This window comes from Typopeltis vanoorti, chromosome 5 (genome assembly GCF_054136105.1).
Source record: "Typopeltis vanoorti isolate ZY-2024b chromosome 5, IOZ_Tvanoo_1.0, whole genome shotgun sequence".
Taxonomy (NCBI): domain Eukaryota; kingdom Metazoa; phylum Arthropoda; class Arachnida; order Uropygi; family Thelyphonidae; genus Typopeltis; species Typopeltis vanoorti.
The window spans coordinates 49,364,473-49,384,757 of NC_143553.1; the positions used below are offsets into that span (position 1 = coordinate 49,364,473).

General features: G+C 35.8%; 1 protein-coding gene across 2 annotated transcripts in view; it reads right to left on the reverse strand.

Moving 5' to 3' along the window:
• Window positions 1–20,285, reverse strand: part of AP-1mu (adaptor protein complex 1, mu subunit) — a 33,147-nt gene that overhangs the window by 5,271 nt on the left and 7,591 nt on the right. The window contains exons 1-2 of one of the 2 annotated variants that reach the window (XM_090392417.1): window positions 6,848–6,993; window positions 2,843–2,942 (exon numbers count right to left, since the gene is read on the reverse strand). The gene's annotated coding sequence lies outside the window, so the exon portion shown is untranslated. Of the gene's footprint in view, window positions 1–2,842; window positions 2,943–6,847; window positions 6,994–20,285 lie in introns of those variants that run through there. The other variant, XM_090392416.1, reaches the window with a different exon arrangement.

Consider the following 20,285-nt stretch of genomic DNA (forward strand, 5'->3'; position numbering starts at 1 on the left):
ACTCAACAATCTGAGTTATCTGATTTTCTTAGTGACGAGCTTTGGTGCAGTAAGGTTGCATTTCTTGCTGATTTATTTCCATCTTTAAATACATTTAATAAAAGTATGCAGGGAGACTATGAAAACATTCTTACTTCCACTTAAAAAATTAACACATTCAAGGAAAAACTAATGCCTTGAGAAGAAGGAATCAGAAAAGAAAATGCAGTAAATATGTTTGAACTACCGAAAAAGTGCAAACTGAATGAAAATTTAATAGATCTAATTTTACAAATCATAAGATTACTAAATACAAATATTGAAAAATATTTTCCCTCACTTGACAAATCATCCTTCGAAATTTGCCAAGAATTTGAAATTAAAATATATCCTAAAAACATAACCTGAAAAAAATAGGTTAATCAAATTATAATCTGTGAAATAGGAAATGTTAACATATTATTTATATTACAATTTATTGCTAACTCTGACTCCACACAACTCTGATGCAAACTATTGATTTTGGTAGAATATGAAGGAGTGACATCACTGAGACATTTAAACTGTTGGGAGGTATTTACCAGATTGAAACTGAGGATAAGATTCTTCATATAGTAGAACATGGGACTCTACATTCAATTTGTGAAAGGAGGTGGTAAGAGGATGAGAAGTAGCTTTTTTGCATGAAGGATGGTGAACATGTAGACAGCAAATGGGTTTAGGGAATGGTATGATAGTCTGTGTTGCTAAGATGGGCCTCCTGCAATTAGTCTTGTGACTCTATGGAGGGCCCAAATAGTAATAATATTGACACAGTTAAACAACTATACAATGTACATGTTGGCAATGGAAGCTATCTAGATAGATAGCTTCTATCTGAATCAGGTGAGCTATCTGAATAAGAGTGTTAATAATAGCAACTTTTCAGTGAAAAAATAAAAACTACAAGTGAATACACAATAACAAAAATATAATTACAATATACACAAATATACAATGCAATATTGAAAACTACTGATGGATATACAATAACTTCAATATCCTAAGGATATGTCATTACCACTGCCACAATTAAGTGGGATAATGAGGAAAGTTTTACGGGTTTCTATACACTGACAATTATATTTGTTGCTTCAAATATAACTGTATATGAAAAAAAAAAAAAAATGAAAATATTCGATATTTTCAGTATTGACTACAGTGGACTTTAGTGGAGATGATAGTTCCGATTTGTTTAATGAAACACTGCCACTTGTCTCATAGTTAAACAGGTGATTCAGCAGAAATTAGAATGGATAAATAAAGATTACATTAAATTCCTCTAGGTAGACAAAATCAAGTCTGACCATGTCACACAATCCACAGGGAAGTTACTGACTTTTACCACTATTCATTCTAGTATAACAGCACATATTCATGGAGCTGCAAACAAATGTACATCACAGATATATTTTTCTGTATGATACTATCATTATGTTCTCACTGGCAATGCTTGATACAAAGGATTAAATTAAAATAAATAAATCCTCCAACACTTATTTCATAAAAGGAACTCTCTAAGCCCTAATGAACTTTTTGGAAATCAGGAGCAGCCAGGCTCTACCTTCAGCCATTATCAAAAGCTGATCCAATGGCCACTGATGATTTTAGAGGAATCAGGGAAAAGAGTATGGCAGATATCTACTGCCATCTCATGATCTGCATTCGTAAGCAATAGTGAGAGCTCTATGGCTCATTTTTCATTTCAGAAGATGCAGGATTAAAAACCAGTTTTTTTAGAAGAAAAATATTTCAGCCAAAATATTCAATAAATGCAAATTCCATTTAAGTAGTTAGCAATATTAACTGTTTCTGACAGGAGTTCTTCATCAGGAAAAACATGAGCATCTTACTAAAATCTAGGAAGTGATTCCCCCCCTCTCAAAAAATGTGCAATAGAAAGGGTCAGAATAACAAGAAATAGCTCTCTCTTCTTAATAAATGCCTTCTATGATCTTCCACTGACACTGTATTTAGCAATTACAGGTTACTTTTTAGGATCATCTATGCCTCATTTTTGGCAGAAGCACCTTACAAACATCAAATAAAATTAATCAGAATATTATTATTATAACAGAAGAAATTTTATACTAATTGAAGTAATAAATTTATTTAATGGAATTTCAGCCAAATAATTTATCACCATGAAGTTTTTCATCATTTTTAATATAATATGTACTTTCAAATGATGTAAAAGAATCCTTAAAAAAAAAATTTCCTTCAAATTAACATTTGCAAAACACAGACATTTACAAGCTTTAGTTCTTGAGGCAGCATTTCATCTTATTGGATTATCTCCATTTTATTTAACTCTCCAGTATCTTATAAGAGAAGTATGTGATAGGATGACTTATAGAGATGAGACAGCAGGAATGCACCAAGGACATAAGGCATAAAGCATAAAAAATAAATTAGTAAATTAATATTAGTAAATTACTTGGCAGTAAACTCCAAACTACTTAAGATGGGAATGTTCACTCTTTCCATCACTAGCAAGCACAACTGCACGCCAGTTTCAAAGAGGGCAGACAAAGTAATTAAACTCCATGGAATACGAGATAAATTATAAACAGTATCATCTCTCATCAAATTCTGCTAAATTGCATGCATCATACAGCCATACTGTTCAAGCTTTCATGTAGCAATTAATGGTATTTTGGATATAGTGCAATGAGGAAGGGACAAAACCTTAAAAATAATAATAAAAAAATAACAAATTTAAAATGTAATACTGCATGCTCGATGAAATAAACAATATTACGCTTTCCTAAAGTTCAAAGCAATCTTAAAACATTTGTTGATATAAATTTTAAAAAAAAATCACCTAAATAGTAAGAAATCCTCTTGAATGTAACAGGTAACTTATATCAAATAATCATTACTGAAACTTGATATTCCTCCACTCAAATCTGCATGAAAGAATCCTGTAGGAATATATAAAATATATTTTAATTATACACTGTCGTACCAGATTATACTGAATATGCATGAAAATAATAAAATTGCATATCATCATATATGTACAATCTTATCTAACACTGCATTTTTAAATCACCTGGTTGAAAAGAGCTAGTTTGAACCTTACTGTTCGCAATATAAGAAACATTTATAATCACTTTTTAAGTGAATTTCATATGGCAGAGAGTTTCATCCTGGAAATTCAGGTTTTTTGATTCAGCAAGGGAGAAATTGGTCAAAGAACACAATTAGCAGATGATATCCTTGTCTCATGATCTTAACTGCATCAGAGTAATACTGAACAGCGAATTTGCTTCCTTTTTCTACACATCTTTCTAAAAAACTAAAATAATGACCTTCTTTAGTTTGCCAAACATGCTATGGAAATTCAAACTGCTTTGCTCTACTTGAGGGTACAGCAGCAGAGCAATTTTTCCGGCTGAATGCTGAGGTAATGAGACCAAACCTAAAATTATGGGAGGAGTTTCCAGAAGTTACAAAATAATCTCAGTGCCACCTATTGTGCAAGCCATCTTAAGGAAGTCAGAATTGTGATATGTTTGCAGGGGAAGGAAGCATTACTGCACCTATGCCATGGTTAGAAGACTGGGGTGTGTGTGTGTGTGTGGAGGGGGGTATTTGAGAATCTGTCAAGCTGAACTCCTCTACAACTCCAATAATCATGAAAAGCAGCATCAGAACTTACCTCTCGATTACAAATAAACACCCTACAACACAAAACAATTTTACCACTGAAGAGTCAGCCTAAAATGCTTCATTTTGGTGATATAAATTTATAAAAATAGGAGATATAAATCTATTCATATTTCATAGTAGCCAAATGCAATTTGGCTATGAAATATCAATGGATCAATTAAAACTTAGTTTCGTACAGATCAAAGAAGCTTATGAGTATACAACTCTCAATATTACTAACTTGGCCTGTGCTACTTAAGAGACATGAGTTCGGCCCAAGAGCCCATACATTTGCCTTATATAGTGTTTTTTTATTAAGATTTCACTGGCCTGACAATTGTTTTGAACTGACAGTTCTAGTCAGAGATTAGGCAATACTTTCATTCAAATTGCAAAGGATTTCAAAAACTCATGAGTGATCTAAAAGATCCTTCTCTCATTTCTCCAGAACTGGATTTCTTATGAATTTCTTGGCTCTGCCTTAGCACACTGTGCTGCTAAATGGGAGAGTCACTGTAATTTCAGTATAATTATCCTGATCTGAATTATTGATACACAGTGTTTACTTCACTTAAAAGTTCTCAACAACACTTATCCAAATCTGGATTCTTAAAGATGCTACAAAGGTATTTAAAACTAAAAATGACCATATCAATCCAAAAGTTTTCCTTGAGTTCCAAATGCTAATGTTTTTCTGAATTTGCACTTCAGCATATTATTCAGTTTGAAAACAAAAAACAAACCTTGAAGATGCTGGCCTTTGCAGAAAGCAATAACTGATTCGCCAGAGAGGTGAATCAGTGACTGTTTGCAAGGACAGAAATATCAAAATGGCACATGCACAAATTCACATGGAGAAAAGTTGCAAGAAATAAAGTCTCACTGACTATATTATTCTTGATAGCAATGTTTTCCACTAGTTTAGAATTACAAGAGCATACAGAGGATATGAAAGTATAAAAGTTTTAGTGGCTCCACTGCCTAACTCAGAAGGCATGGCCTGGTCAGAGAGTCACATTCCATTTGACCCTCTGACCTTTTAGTCAAGTTAGTTTTATTAAAACCAATGTAACTGTTCCATGCAATAATATCATAATATTCTGTGCCCCCCCCCCCTCGAAGTCAGGAATATGATGATGTTACCTGTTTTTGTCTTGGTTTTGGTAATACCAATTATGTTGACATGATATCCATCTAATTCTTCTGCCAGTTCCACTTCTGTGGACAACTAGTTTTCTCTCCTGTAGCTCACAATGGTACACTGGACAACCTTCTAACTTGATTCTTAGTTTTGCCGATGATGGCATTATTTTATTTATATAAATAATAAATCAATCGTATTTCCTGTGTTTCTGATTGCAGTACAATCAAAAAATTCTTGAATCTAGTTTTGAACAGTTTAGCTGGTCTGATAATTTATTCAACCCATTCCATAAAGTTTCCATCTTATGGGATGTGTTCACTAATTTTCCACTTTTCATTATACCTATGAAAGCAATAATACAGACTAGTAAGCATATAGGCACCAACTTGAAACCCACCAGCTTGTGGTCCTCATCATTCATCTTCTCAATCTCTGTTGTTTGGAACCACCTCTTCACTCCCAGTTTTCTTAAAGATCACAACTTGAAGCTGTTCAAAAAAATTGGTCCATTTAATGTTCTTAATTCTTGATTTCAAAGGTATCAATAAGCTAATAGGTACTGGAATGTTCACATTTGGAACTGATATGAATAAAATCTTAAGGCAGGGTTCAGCTATAGGGCAATGTCCAATGTTGAAAGCCACTGGAGCTTCCTTTGACACTTCATGTATCTCCTGCAGGTTGCCATGGAAAAGCAAAGGGGACAGTCACTGAATATGCTTGATGGTCTGGTCTGTAGAATATGGGTGCAGTCACAGTAAGGGATGTTTGCCATATTCCATTTATGTAGGAGATAGCCACATCTGCCCTGATTCACCCTAATTCTATTGATAGTTATCCATTACTGTCTAGGAAGGATGAAGCCAGGCTGGCAGTTGCAGGGGTCTTTCACAAAAGAGCAATTTTGGCAAATTCATAGCCCATTGTTGGTTCCACATGTTGTGAGTTGAAGATGCTGGACCAGAAAAGGCTCTGGTTATGTCCCAAAATTGATGCCTTGACTTCAGTCAGGTTCTAGCGGGATTTATAAGGGTTGAGTGGAGAGGCAATAGGGAGTTATTTGCAATTTTCTCCAGTTCTTTTAATAAAGCCTGCCTGCATATATACATATATATATATATATTTGGTGGGGCTACGTTGGAAAGCACTGGTAGCCATGGCAGACGGGGGGGGGGGGGGGTTAGGTCTGATATCCTAAGTATCTTGGCTCTGCAACCCAAGCTAGTTCCATTTAGTCTTGAGATGATGTTGCTTCTCATTTTTATTTTGTTTTTTTACTTTACAAATATGATTTTTGCAGTTTGGTCTTCTATCTAGGTTCATTCCAAGGTATTGCAGATGAGGATCATGCTTGACTGAGCTACCACAGAAAGTTAGATTGAGTTGGTGGAATGCCTCCTTGTTATTAAGATTGAAAAGTGTGACACTGTTTTGGCTTTAGGTGCCACTGCTCAAAATATTTTTTGAGAATCTCCAATCTGTGTTCAGGACAATGTCCAGGGAATTGAAAGGTGATTGGTGGAGTATCGGTGTCATCTGTGTACATATATTTGTTTGATCTTGTTGAGAGAATGTCTGAGGTATAGATGTTAAAAAGAGTTAGAGCCAAAACAGAGCCCTGGGGAAAGCCATTCTGAACGAATCTGGGTCTGCTCTTCCTTCCTCCAATATGGATTCAAATTTTTCTGTTTATGAGCATGGATTCTAGGAAGTGTAAGGTTGTTTTGCATTTTATGATGAAACTGAGCTTCAAGAGCAAGCCTCTGATCCAGACTGTATCATAGGCCAATGTCAAGTCAATGAAGACATCTTCAGATTTTAATTTCTTTTGAAAGCCAACCTCAATTTGAGTTGTTAAAGTCAAGACATGATCACAGCAGTTTCTGTTAGGCATAAAGCCAACTTGCTCTACAGGAAGAGCTGCCTTCTATGCTCAACCTGCCAGGAGTTTGCAGGTTGAGCATAGAAGGGCAATTGAGCAAAGGCTTCCAACAGAGCTGGCTGGGGTCTGCAATTATCTTAGATTCTCACCAGAGGGCTGGTAGTTCTCCAGTAGAGATGACAGTGGAGAACAGGATGGACAGCCATGCCTTTCCACACTGGCCAAGGTGTTTGAAGAACTTAGGGAAGTCCAGTGACCTTTCCATTCTTGGTAAGTGATGATAGGGCTTCCTGGATTTCCTCTGTTGTTATTAGGTTACAAAAAGGTCAGAAGTTTCAGAGCTTGAAGCTAAGTTGTGTCTCCGAGTAGTTTGTATGTCCGTCTTTCTAGGTCTTCAGATTGCTCTTAGATGTTAAAAATAAATGGGATGCAACTTGGTCTGGAGTCACTCCTGGAACTAATATTAAAATATATGATAGTTAAGTTACGATTCTATTATATTATATATATATATATTATATTATATATATATTAATATATGACATGCATTATGATACTGATAAAACAATTGAAACCTAATAAGTTTTCTTTGTTTAAAAAAATATATATTTTAATCTACATTATGAACAGTAAAATTATTACTGATGCAATCTTTAAAGGCTGATTGCACAAGCTAATACACACCTGAAGAAATGTTGACAATAATAATATATCTCAATATTCTGATTCAGTTAAAGAAATTAACGTAAGGATCAGACAAACTAGTTTACCTGGTCTTTCAATATCTGAAATTCTCATAAGTTTTGTCGTTGTTGCATAAATCCCACCAACAAAGGATGTTAGCCTATAGTGCAATACTATCATGAATGGCTAAACAGTCATTCCTCCAGTCTCCCTGCCTGGAGACCAACATGGAACTTTTTTTCAAACCACTTCAAGCCTCCTTGAGTGGTAGTCTCACACCAAGCAAGGAAATATAGCAAACTTTTCACCTATTCACAAAACATCATGTCCACAGTGGGATTCAACTCTACAGCCTGCTGGTTGGTGAATGGATACAATTACCACTCAGCCAACCAGGCCAGCAAGAAATTTCCTTGCTAAAACCTGGGATATGTTACAATCTCAACCTAGAAAAATTTTGTTTAACAGTCTTGATTTTAAGTGACCTTTCCTCAACTTTGTGGCAGCCTGGCTTGCCAAGCAGGCAAATCAGACTGGAGTATCTGCTCTTCAACCAGGCTAAATGAAAACAGGCAACAGTTCATATCCAGCAATGAGTATTACATTTGTGTGTCTTTAGATGGGAGATGAATTTCATCACCTGATGTGAAAGAACAGCACTGCCTATTAGAGGCCTAAAATGGCTTAAAATATCTCATGTTTGGTCTGAGAGTAGGTTTTTCCGGATTATATAAAAAATAAATAAAAATATACATTATTAGGAAAAAAATAAGAAAAAAATCTTAGTCCATTCATGATACTAATGCATTATCAAGCAAAACCTTCTGTGGGTAGGAGTTGGAAAAAATAGTTGTATAGAGTTTTCTACTGACATTAAAGCACATACAGTAGAGGTTATTATTATCACCATCATCTGACCTTCATGGAGTCAGAGACTCATTATGGGAAGCAGGGCAGGGTTTTTTCAGCCCAGGGCACTCAAACTTGTTTGAGTGCCCTGGGCTGAAAAAACTTGGCACCTTAATCACATTGGAATGAGCAAGAATTAAATAATACATATAATTAATTAAATAATTTTCATTGCAAAAATTTTATTTTAAAATATATCGACATTGCACATTTTTATTTAATTCAACAATATTTATAATATTGTTGAATTAAAATTCAACATACTCGGTTCTTAAGTGCCCTTGGATCAATGGTGCCCCACGGCTACAGCCCATTTAGCACAATGGATAAGGAGGCCCTGGTGGAAGTACACACACTAATGCACACTCATCCAACCATGCCTTTAAGTGATTCAATGTGTCTACATTCACAGCACACCCAGGCAATGCATTCCACTCACCGACCACTCTCCATGCAAAGAATCTGCTCCTTACTACTCTGCTTGCACTCTCCTTATACAGTTTCCAGTGATGGCCTCTTGTTCTACCCACCTCTCAGATTCTATGAAAAATCTCTTCCATGTCCATCTGATGACCACCCCTGACTAGCTATTATGTCTCAATTATATCCCCCCCCCCACTCTTTTTCCTATTCACGAGGCTTTGCAACTAACATTCTCTCAATCTATCCTCATACTCCACATTCCAAAGATGACTGACCACCTTTGCGAATTTTCTCTGGATCCTTCCAACATATACTCATCACCTATGAAAGTCCAGCGACCAAATCAGTACACAATAATCCATGTGAGGCCTGATCAAGGTCTTATACAATGGCATCATAACCTCTCTATTTCTGCATGTTAGGGCCCCTCTGCATCAGTGCCATTATCAGGTCCTTGTCCAACACCACTCCCAGATCACTCATCTCCTTTACCTCCTTTAAAGTTTCCCCAATTGTTACCAAGTGTATAACTTTGCATCCCATTGTTGCTTAGCAAATCTCAAAAATACACTTTGCAACATTGAACTGACATCTCCTTTACCTCCTTTAAAGTTTCCCCAATTGTTACCAAGTGTATAACTTTGCATCCCATTGTTGCTTAGCAAATCTCAAAAATACACTTTGCAACATTGAACTGACAGTTCCATTTTCCTGCCCATTCATTGCAATCTATTCAAGTCCTCATGTAAGGCAATAACCTCCACTTGATTCTGCATTGCTCTACCCAATTTTGCATCATCTGCAAACAGCTGCATATCACTAGTTAACCCACATTCAAATCGAACAACAAAAGGTTCCAAAACTGACCCCTGCAGTAAACCACTAATGACCTTCCTCTTTTGGAATACTGCACCTCCATATACAACTTTTTGATACTTATCTGACAGCCAGTCACTAATCCAACTCAGAAGTCTGTTATCCAATCCTGTCTGTTTCAATTTATTTAATAGATTGTTATGTGGCAGTCTATCAAAAGCTTTTGCAAAATCCAAATACACCACTGTATATGCATCTCCCCTGTCAAGGTATTTGTCACCTTGTTATAGTACATAAGTTAGTAAAACATCATTTCCCTTTAACAAATCTATGCTGATAACATAAGAGAATACTGATATTATCAATCCATTTCTGTATCCTACCTGTCACCAATCTCTCGAGTACCTTCACTATAACGCCAGATAGACAGATTGGCCTATAATTTGAAGATACAGTCTTATCACGACCTTTATGCATTGGGACAATTTTACCCTCTTCCCTGGAACATTCCCTGAATATCACGTCTTCTGCAGCAGTTATCATTCTACCATTTTCATCATTAACATCATCTTACCATGATCATTCTTCCTTCTACTTGCCAATTACCTAAAAAACTCTTTGGGTTTTTCTTTGCCTGATTTGTTACCAATTTCTGTTCATTTCTTCTCCCTTCTTTGTGTTAGGCCCACTGGTCTGTTACAGAGAAGCCCTTATAAGTCATACCCATCCTGAGGATAAGGTGGCTGTAGCTGCATGTGTTCACGGGGCTGGTTTGCCTACTTGGGGAAGGAAAAACCCCAGATAAACTTGGAAGAAAAATCATGCTGTCCACGTCCAAGACCGGCTAACTTTGCTATGTCTGAGAAAAATTCTTAAGTTCCTCACATTGGCAACGGGAATCAAACCCAGAACACTCCTTTCCCAGGCGTATGGTTGCAAAGCGCATAGCCACTAGGCTAACCACACGGACACTTCTCATTTGTTTTCCTTACTAAATGAGTCACTCTCCTGGCTTGTTCTTTATATTCTTCATGTAACTGATTGTTACCATTATTCATCTTGTACCAAAGTACATTCTTCTTCCAGATTTCATGCTTAAGCTCCTCATTCATCTGTTTTACACCTACCTTATTCAGCCTTTTGGCCTTTGGAATACATTCACAGATTGATGCTGTTGTGTATTTCTTTGTCAGTTCCCAAGCAGCATTTATTTTCTTACCACTCAACACCTCATTCCATTTTATAGCTCCAAGCTGTCTACTAAGCTTGTCATAATCACCAGGCTTATAATTCCACATATATCCTTTCCTCACAAGAGTCTGCATATGGCTAGCCACAACCCAGGTGATCACTTCACAACCACTCTCACTAACTGAAGGAAAATGTGAAATCCCACTCGCAATTATATCCTCTGATGAAATGATCAGATCTAAAACTCCCGATCCTCACATGCCCTCCGTTACATGCTGCCCGAGATAGTTATCTTTCAAGAACTCGAGAAAGTCATTTTCCTTATTCCCAAATGTTATCTCTTCATTCCAATCTATATGTATGGTATGGCAAATATTTCAAGCTGCTAAATTTCATTCATCTCATTAAACTTTTCTTTATTTTGACAATTTAAATTCTATAATTTTTGTTTTTAGTATATTTATATTATATTATATTCATAACTAATAATGCATTTAATAATCGAAAAAGTGATTTGCATGTTTCTAATTTATTATAGATGTGTATGTTCAAAAAATAAATACTTTTATAATTATTCATGTTTGAATAAACTGTAACGCCTCACAAAATTGCCTTTGCCTGAAGGAGGAGGGGTGGGGTTCACTGGTGTTACTAAAATTTTAAAAGGAGTATGTGAGTACTGAAAGTTTGAAAATACTGGCACACGAAAACAATCAATTAGAATGGAGATTAAGATTACACACACACACAATGTTGACAAAAGTACGTACCATGAAAATTCTGGATAAGCCTGGTAAAAGATGGGATATACTGCATGTTTTGCACTGTACTCAATGTCAAGAATCCACATTCAGCTAAAACTGACAGACTTCCACCATCAGATGGTAGTTAGGCATCACATTAGTGGTCTTTGTCCATGACATTGTTACCTATCACCATATACTGAAATTCGCTGTTGCTTTATGTCATTCATAGATGGAAAGTTAATTGTGCTACCACAGCAGGAAAAAGACCTGAGATGCCACTGACATTCATTGTTGAGATCGAGAAGCTCTTTTTCAGAATGTTCAGAGCATCTCGCACGTCATCAGACCTCTCAATCAACTTCGAAAATGCTGCAGGACATCTGTCAGGACTAGAAACTGTCTGCAGAGAGTTGCATGCCTTAGATTACCACAGCAGAGCTGCTGTGAACAAGTCACACATCACCCCCCCCCCCCCTCAACAATAAATGACATTTGGACTGGTGTCTTTTGCACTGTTCCTGGACCACAGATGATTGGAAAAGGGTTTAGAAACATTTAGAAACATGATTTGTCACTCAGTGGAGTGACAAATCATGTTTCTAAATGTTGTTTCACTCTGATGGTCATGTTTGGATCTGGAGATCATCCAAGGAACAGTTCTGGACGGACTGCATCATTCCAATTGTTAAGTCTGTGGAGGCTCAACTGAAGCTGTGAAAGTACTTCGGCAGTGACCCTTGCATGTTTCAAAACAATAATACTTTATGCCATTACTGCACTGCATGTCTGAGACTGGTTTAAATGAAACAACACTGAAATGTTCGACTAGCCAGCTCAGAGTCCAGACTTCAACTGCATCGAACATTTTTTTAGATGAATATTAAAACCCCAAATTCACTCTAGACCAAAGAAGCCGTCATTAGCATCAGCAATGGTGGTAGCTTTGCACAACAAATGAAAGATGTTGAAAGTTTATTTTCCACTTGGTTAGAGTATAATAAATTTAGTTTAATCCTTTATCCAAGTGTGAGCAAACAAAGTTTGCGCCTGAAAGTATCTTCAGGACTGGGTTAAGGTGGTACACACCAGGGCAACTCGTTGCAAAGGTGGAGCAAGCTACCAACACTCCTATCCTAGTATCTCCTATAATGCAAAACACATCTCCTTGCAGATATGTCTATTGTTATGCATTAAGGGAAGGGCCACTACCCAGACCGGTTTCGACCTTTATTGAGGTCTCTTCAGTGGGAGCCAGGCCCAAGTCGAGATATCAGGCAGAAGCATTTGCAGGTCATCTCCACCTATAGGAATTGCCAATTGGTGTGCCACCCTTTTTTAATAAATTACTCTGGATTTAGAGAAAGATGTTGAAAGTTTATTTTCCACTTGGTTAGAGTATAATAAATTTAGTTTAATCCTTTATCCAAGTGTGAGCAAACAAAGTTTGCGCCTGAAAGTATCTTCAGGACTGGGTTAAGGTGGTACACACCAGTGTACACAGGTGGTACACAGCCTGGCTCCCACTGAAGAGACCTCAATAAAGGTCGAAACCGGTCTGGGTAGTGGCCCTTCCCTTAATGCATAACAATAGACATATCTGCAAGGAGATGTGTTTTGCATTATAGGAGATACTAGGATAGGAGTGTTGGTAGCTTGCTCCACCTTTGCAACGAGTTGCCCTGGTGTGTACCACCTTAACCCAGTCCTGAAGATACTTTCAGGCGCAAACTTTGTTTGCTCACACTTGGATAAAGGATTAAACTAAATTTATTAAACAAATGAAAGAATATTCCTGTTGTGACATATGAAAAATTGGTTGAAAACATGCCATGAAAGGTAGTTGCTGTCATTCAGGCCAAAGGTAGTCCTACTTGGTACTAAAATTGCAATTAAAGTTTTTTTTTTTTTTTTTTTTTTTTTTTTTTAACACAACTAGATGTCCAAAGACTTTTGTCAACACAGTTCATTTATTTATATATATATATGTAGAAAGTATTTTACCTTGGGTATAATATAATAAATGTTAAAAATACCAAGCAACTCTAAACCTGGTTCCACTCCATTTCCCAAGTAAGCAAACAGACACACAAGTCAAGTTTGCACCTGCAAGTGATGCAAGTCTAGCTGATCCTACAGGTAGTGCAAGACCAAGGCAACTCGTGGTAAAGGTGGCATAAGCTCTGATCACTAATCTTAATATTTACCCTTAATGCCAAAACACATCTCCAAGAAGGGGATGCATGATGTTTTGTATTAAAGGCAAGGGGCCACTACCCAGACCGGTTTCGACCTTAATTGAGGTCTCATCAGTGGGAGCTAGGCTAGAAATACCAAGATTTAGTAATACAGAGCTTATATAAGTATTTTACCAGAACAAGTTGCCATAAGGTGTTTTAACCTTATTAGATAAAAATCTCTGGAGGAGATATAAATGTAGAAAGTATTTTACCTTGGGTATAGTTTATATCTCCTCCAGAGATTTTTATTTAATAAGGTTAAAACACCTTATGGCAACTTGTTCTGGTAAAATACTTATATAAGCTCTGTATTACTAAATCTTGGTATTTCTAGCCTAGCTCCCACTGATGAGACCTCAATAAAGGTCGAAACCGGTCTGGGTAGTGGCCCCTTGCCTTTAATACAAAACATCATGCATCCCCTTCTTGGAGATGTGTTTTGGCATTAAGGGTAAATATTAAGATTAGTGATCAGAGCTTATGCCACCTTTACCACGAGTTGCCTTGGTCTTGCACTACCTGTAGGATCAGCTAGACTTGCATCACTTGCAGGCGCAAACTTGACTTGTTTGTCTGTTTGCTTACTTGGGAAATGGAGTGGAACCAGGTTTGGAGTTGCTTGGTATTTTTTAACATATATATATATATATATATATATATATATATATACACACACACACACATACACACATTTACAATATACACATACAAGTGATTCTGTTGGTGGAGATTATTTAAATATGATAAACTCAGAGCTCCAATCATCTGCAATTCAAGCTAAAATTTCCCAAATTTCTTAAAACTTTCTAATCCTCTCCATATTTAATTTTTTAAGTTCTCTAATTTTACAAATTTTCACCTACCTTCAAAGATATACCTACTATCTGTGAATATGGTTTAATATTTCTCTATTTTATTTTTAATGATAATAATATTCATTCTATTAGGAATTATTATACATTCCCTTTTACAACCTTTAGCCTATAAATGTTCAGGTTCAGTGTACCATTAAAACTTGTATAATGCTGTATAATTCAATTTCCTATATCATGCTATGATCTCAATAGCAGAAACACTTCCTCAAAGCAATGAGGAAGTGTTTCTGCTATTAACAGAGAAACAATGTCTATATAACATTAATAAATTTCAAGATAAAAATTGGAGCATGAAAACCAGATCACACTTTGACCGTCGTTTAAATAATTTTGAAACGTGATCTGCTCAGGTATTGGTTTCACAGAGATCACGTGTTCAGACTTTTTGTCATATTATGCTATATATTTTTTTCCTTTTTTTATTACATTAATCACACTCAAGTTTGTAAATCTGTAGTATATTAGCATTGCAGACAGGAAGGATTACATAATCTGGAAACCCTATTTTAGTCACTAAACATGGTCCTTTTTCATGCTTTCCCATAAACAGGCAGTGGTCTCACAAACCAGACAATGAAAATCATCATGTTGAGTATCGCAAAGGTTTGTGCCAGAGTGGGATATGAACCTATGACCTGATGGCTGGAAGCCTTGCATGTAATCCCAGTTAATCATGGTAAGTGTCCCTTACCATGATAAACAGGGATCAATGTTATAGTAGACACTGGAAGACCTTTTTTTTGTTGTAGTTGTCATTTGTTTCCCCATTAAATCAATAAATATAATATTATTACTACAAGTGACGTATATAACATGAATTTCACCACTGACAGATAAGACAGCATGTGTATATTCAGTTAGCTTATCCTCTTCCCTTTGTTCATTCCCCCACTCTTTTATATTTATTTATTGAAAATTTTTTCCACACATTTTTATACATAGATACCTCACAATACCAACATGTTCAACAATGTCAAATCAGATAATCATTATTACCCCAGGATCCAGTTTACCTTGGAAAAAGAAAGCAATAACAATCTCCCTTTCCTAGACACTCTAATTGCATACCAGCCTGATAGATACATTCACCAGCAATCATACCACCTCCCTCCACTCCCAACAATATGGAATTATAAAAATATTATATAACAGGGCAAAATTAATCAATTCAGATAACAATTCCCTTGCAACTGAACTTAACCATATTCTTAACACTTTTGTAGGCAATCTCATAAAATCCAAAAAATATTAAAACCAATTAACCTCAGCCCCCTTTCCTCCATAACAGGGACTACTTTAAATCTACCACCATTCCTTACATTCAGGGTACTTCTGAAAAAGCTAACAAAAATTTAAAAAAAATATAACTTGACAACTTGTTATAAACCATATAAAAAATTGACATCTCTTATCCACTCCCCTAAGGAATAACCACTTCCCCTAGACCTACCTGGAGTATACCAGGTCCCTTGTATTTGCAAACTGTCTTACTACAGCCAAACAGGCAGGACAGCTAATATCAGGATATCTGAACATAAGGACTATATCTGTTTCCATCAATACAACCACTCAGGACTTGCTGACCATGCTTTGGACACCCACCACAAAATACGCTGGAAGAAAGCTACGTTACTACACCACAGCAAGTATAAATACGAGAGATTATTCCTGGAATCAGCCTCAGCTCTAAAAAACCCTAACCTCAACAAATTTGGATGCATGACACTGCCCCAAATATGGGAAGCTTGTTAAAAGATCAGTTAAAAGACAAGCTAGTACCCAATTTAGCCCACTACATGGCACCTTTTAGGACTCTAGGACTAACTTCAGTTGTCATCTTCAGCCATATTTGTTCAGTGTTAGTGCCCGAGTACACATATCATTAATTTTATGTTCCCTGAAGATAGTAATGTAACATTACTGAAATATAGGAAGTATTAATTAAAGTTTTTTAATTAATATAACAGTATATGCAAAAATTGACAGATAATCATTATACTTAAACACACACACACACGACCTAAACTTGCTTCTTTATAACAAGCTATTATAAAGATCTATAGATACAACTGTAAATTACACTTAAAAAAAAAGAACAAAAATTTTATAATTATTATTATTATTCGTGACACCTCCAAGGACTCATTGCGGGGAGGGACACCTATTGTACAATTCTCTGTCTCCACCACTATACTGGAACCTCTACTACCAATCATCAGGGACTTGCTGATGCCATCTACTGCCCACCACCACCATAGCTAGTATTTTTTTGTCTGTAAATTGTTGTGTGTTCTGAAGGGCCCGATTTTGTCCATATGCAGGATGAAAAACCCTAGTTTCTGGGAAGAAAAAACCTATATAATTAAATACTTGAACTATGTATTAATTATTTTAAAAAATTAGTTAAAACAAAAATGTAAATTAAAAAAATATTAAATAAACATGCAAAAACAACAACACAATCACTTGTTTTCATTTTGTTCAAAGATATCAGGTTTCACATTCAAAAACAATATGCTTTTTAGATTCACTAGTTTTCTTTTTTCTTTGAAACAAGTTCAATAGTATAACTTTTTTTTTTTTTTTGCGAGTGCATGATAACTAAGTAAACAATTCGCTCAATTTAAAAAATTATATTTTGCTTTTCATAATATTATATTTGATAATAAAAACTGCAATGTTCCAAAATCCCAGAACAGACTAAATGTACAGAGATATGCATGTTAGCATGATGCAAGTCAGTAAGAGTGAAACAAGGAAAAAGTAAAGCCTATAGTTCTAAGGAGAGCCACCTAGCAAGCACAGCTGGATGTTCTTGGCTATCAACCAAGAAGGTCTGAGAATAAGTTTTATACACACAAATTTGAGTAATTTGAGATTAACCTTAGATAAACAGTTCTTAATACCATAATTTTTTTTTCATATAAAAAAACACTAATAGAAAGGCAAAAGAATGTGGTCCTTTAATAATGTTTCAAATAATGTAACTATGAAATAGCATATAGGAAAGGGAATCAAGCTCCATAGGATCATATGATAAAATTCACTTTTCTGAAAATTAATTTTTTAAAATTCACTGTTATAATTTTTAATTTAAAAAAAAAATGAATCTTTAATTCATATTCCAAATACTTATTAATAAGTTTTGCAGTGACTAATAATTAATTATTACGTGACACCTCCAAGGAGTTCAAAGAATTATTGAGGGAGGGTACCTACTGTACAACCCTTAATCCACCAACTAAGCAAACTGTCATCACCATCACCAATGCCATTTGCTGCCCACTGAAATATACAGAATTTGATTAACTCTAGAGAGAGATGTGTTGAAAGTTTATTTTTCACTTAGTTAGAGTATAATAAATTTAGTTTTAACTCCTTTATCCAAGTGTGAGCAAACAAAGTTTGCGCCTGAGAAGTATCTTCAGGACTGGGTTAAGGTGGTACACACACCAGGGCAACTCGTTGCAAAGGTGGAGCAAGCTACCAACACTCCTATCTCAGTATCTCCTATAATGCAAAACACATCTCCTTGCGGATATGTCTAATGTTATGCATTAAGGGAAGGGCCACTACCCAGACTAGTTTCGACCTTTATTGAGGTCTCTTCAGTGGGAACCAGACCCAAGTGGAGATATCAAGCAGAAGCATTAGCAGGTCATCTCTACCTATAGGAATTGCCAATTGGTGTGCCACCCTTTTTTAATAATTTACTCTGGATTTAGAGAAAGATGTTGAAAGTTTATTTTTCACTTGGTTAGAGTATAATAAATTTAGTTTAATCCTTTATCCAAGTGTGAGCAAACAAAGTTTGCGCCTGAAAGTATCTTCAGGACTGGGTTAAGGTGGTACACACCAGGGCAACTCGTTGCAAAGGTGGAGCAACCTACCAACACTCCTATCTCAGTATCTCCTATAATGCAAAACACATCTCCTTGCGGATATGTCTAATGTTATGCATTAAGGGAAGGGCCACTACCCAGACTATGTTGCTTTGCAACGAGTTGCCCTGGTGTGTACCACCTTAACCCAGTCCTGAAGATACTTTCAGGCGCAAACTTTGTTTGCTCACACTTGGATAAAGGATTAAACTAAATTTATTATACTCTAACCAAGTGAAAAATAAACTTTCAACATCTTTCTCTAAATCCAGAGTAAATTATTAAAAAAGGGTGGCACACCAATTGGCAATTCCTATAGGTAGAGATGACCTGCTAATGCTTCTGCTTGATATCTCCACTTGGGTCTGGCTCCCACTGAAGAGACCTCAATAAAGGTCAAAACTAGTCTGGGTAGTGGCCCTTCCCTTAATGCATAACATTAGACATATCCGCAAGGAGATGTGTTTTGCATTATAGGAGATACTGAGATAGGAGTGTTGGTAGCTTGCTCCACCTTTGCAACGAGTTGCCCTGGTGTGTACCACCTTAACCCAGTCCTGAAGATACTTTCAGGCACAAACTTTGTTTGCTCACACTTGGATAAAGGATTAAACTAAATTTATTATAATCTAGAGAGAGAGAGAGCTGTAAAGACAAGCATTTGCTTTTATTTTATTGTTAAATAACTTGGTATGCATGTGCAGAGTTCTTATTTTGTATGTGTGCAGGTATGCCATTCATAGAACAGTTTACAACAAAACCTGTCATTTTAAAAGTGAAATTATATGGAAAAGAAAAGGGTATAAAAAAAATTATTGCTAATGAAGGGAGAAAAACAAAAAATGTGCAACTCAGGTCTTAGAATCCCCAATATCATCTTGGCCAAAAACTATTGCAAGGACAATGCAGCATGTGATGGAGTATCATCATATTAAAAGCAACCAATTCTGTATGTACCAATGTTTTGCCGTTTTAAAGCAAATAGTTCCCTTTAAACAACTACTAGAGTTTTATTAATTATTAAAGTAATACTATGGAGTTTTGTTTACAGAAACAAATTCTTGATACAAAATAAAAAATCATGCTTTTTAATGTTCAACCTTCTTGGCTTTCTGTGCACAAATGATGGGCTTTTCTTCATGGCTATACAACACTTCAAGCTCCAAAATGGATTTACCAAGGTTAAAACTAGATTTTCCTTTATTTTAAAATCCTCAAAATGTTTGCCTAATATTTCTGTTTAAATGTTTCCAATTTTGGCTTACAGATCCAGCAGTAGAGTTCATCATTACGTCTTAAAATATTAAAAAAAAAAAAGGGGGGAAGGGATCATTTCATTACAAGTGAATTTTACTTGTAATGAAATGATCCTATGGCTAAAGCAACAAGAGTTACAAGACAAATCCAGAAAGTCAGGTTTTTCATTCCACAAAATTAGGCAAACTGGCCAGAAGAGCACATGCAATTAGCAAACATAATACACTGGACTCAAAATTTCAGCTGCTTCTCAAATTTTGCCTGCTTTGCCAGATAAAAACAAAAATCCCCAAGTTACCAGGAAGGGGAAGTTCTGTTACCTTCATATGACACTGCCTAATCGATTGTCACTTGAAAAAGCCCTTATATAGGTTATTCATAGATGCTATGGATTCGAACTAAGGTCTATCTTACAAAAGAATGAGGATGTTATATCATCCTTACGAATGTGCTATAAAAGAACTGCCAAGATGGGATGTTGAAGAACTATACTGTTTTCAAAACTATTAAACTGCTGCTCATGATATTAAACTGCTGCTCATGATGATGTTGTGAGAAGATGCAACAC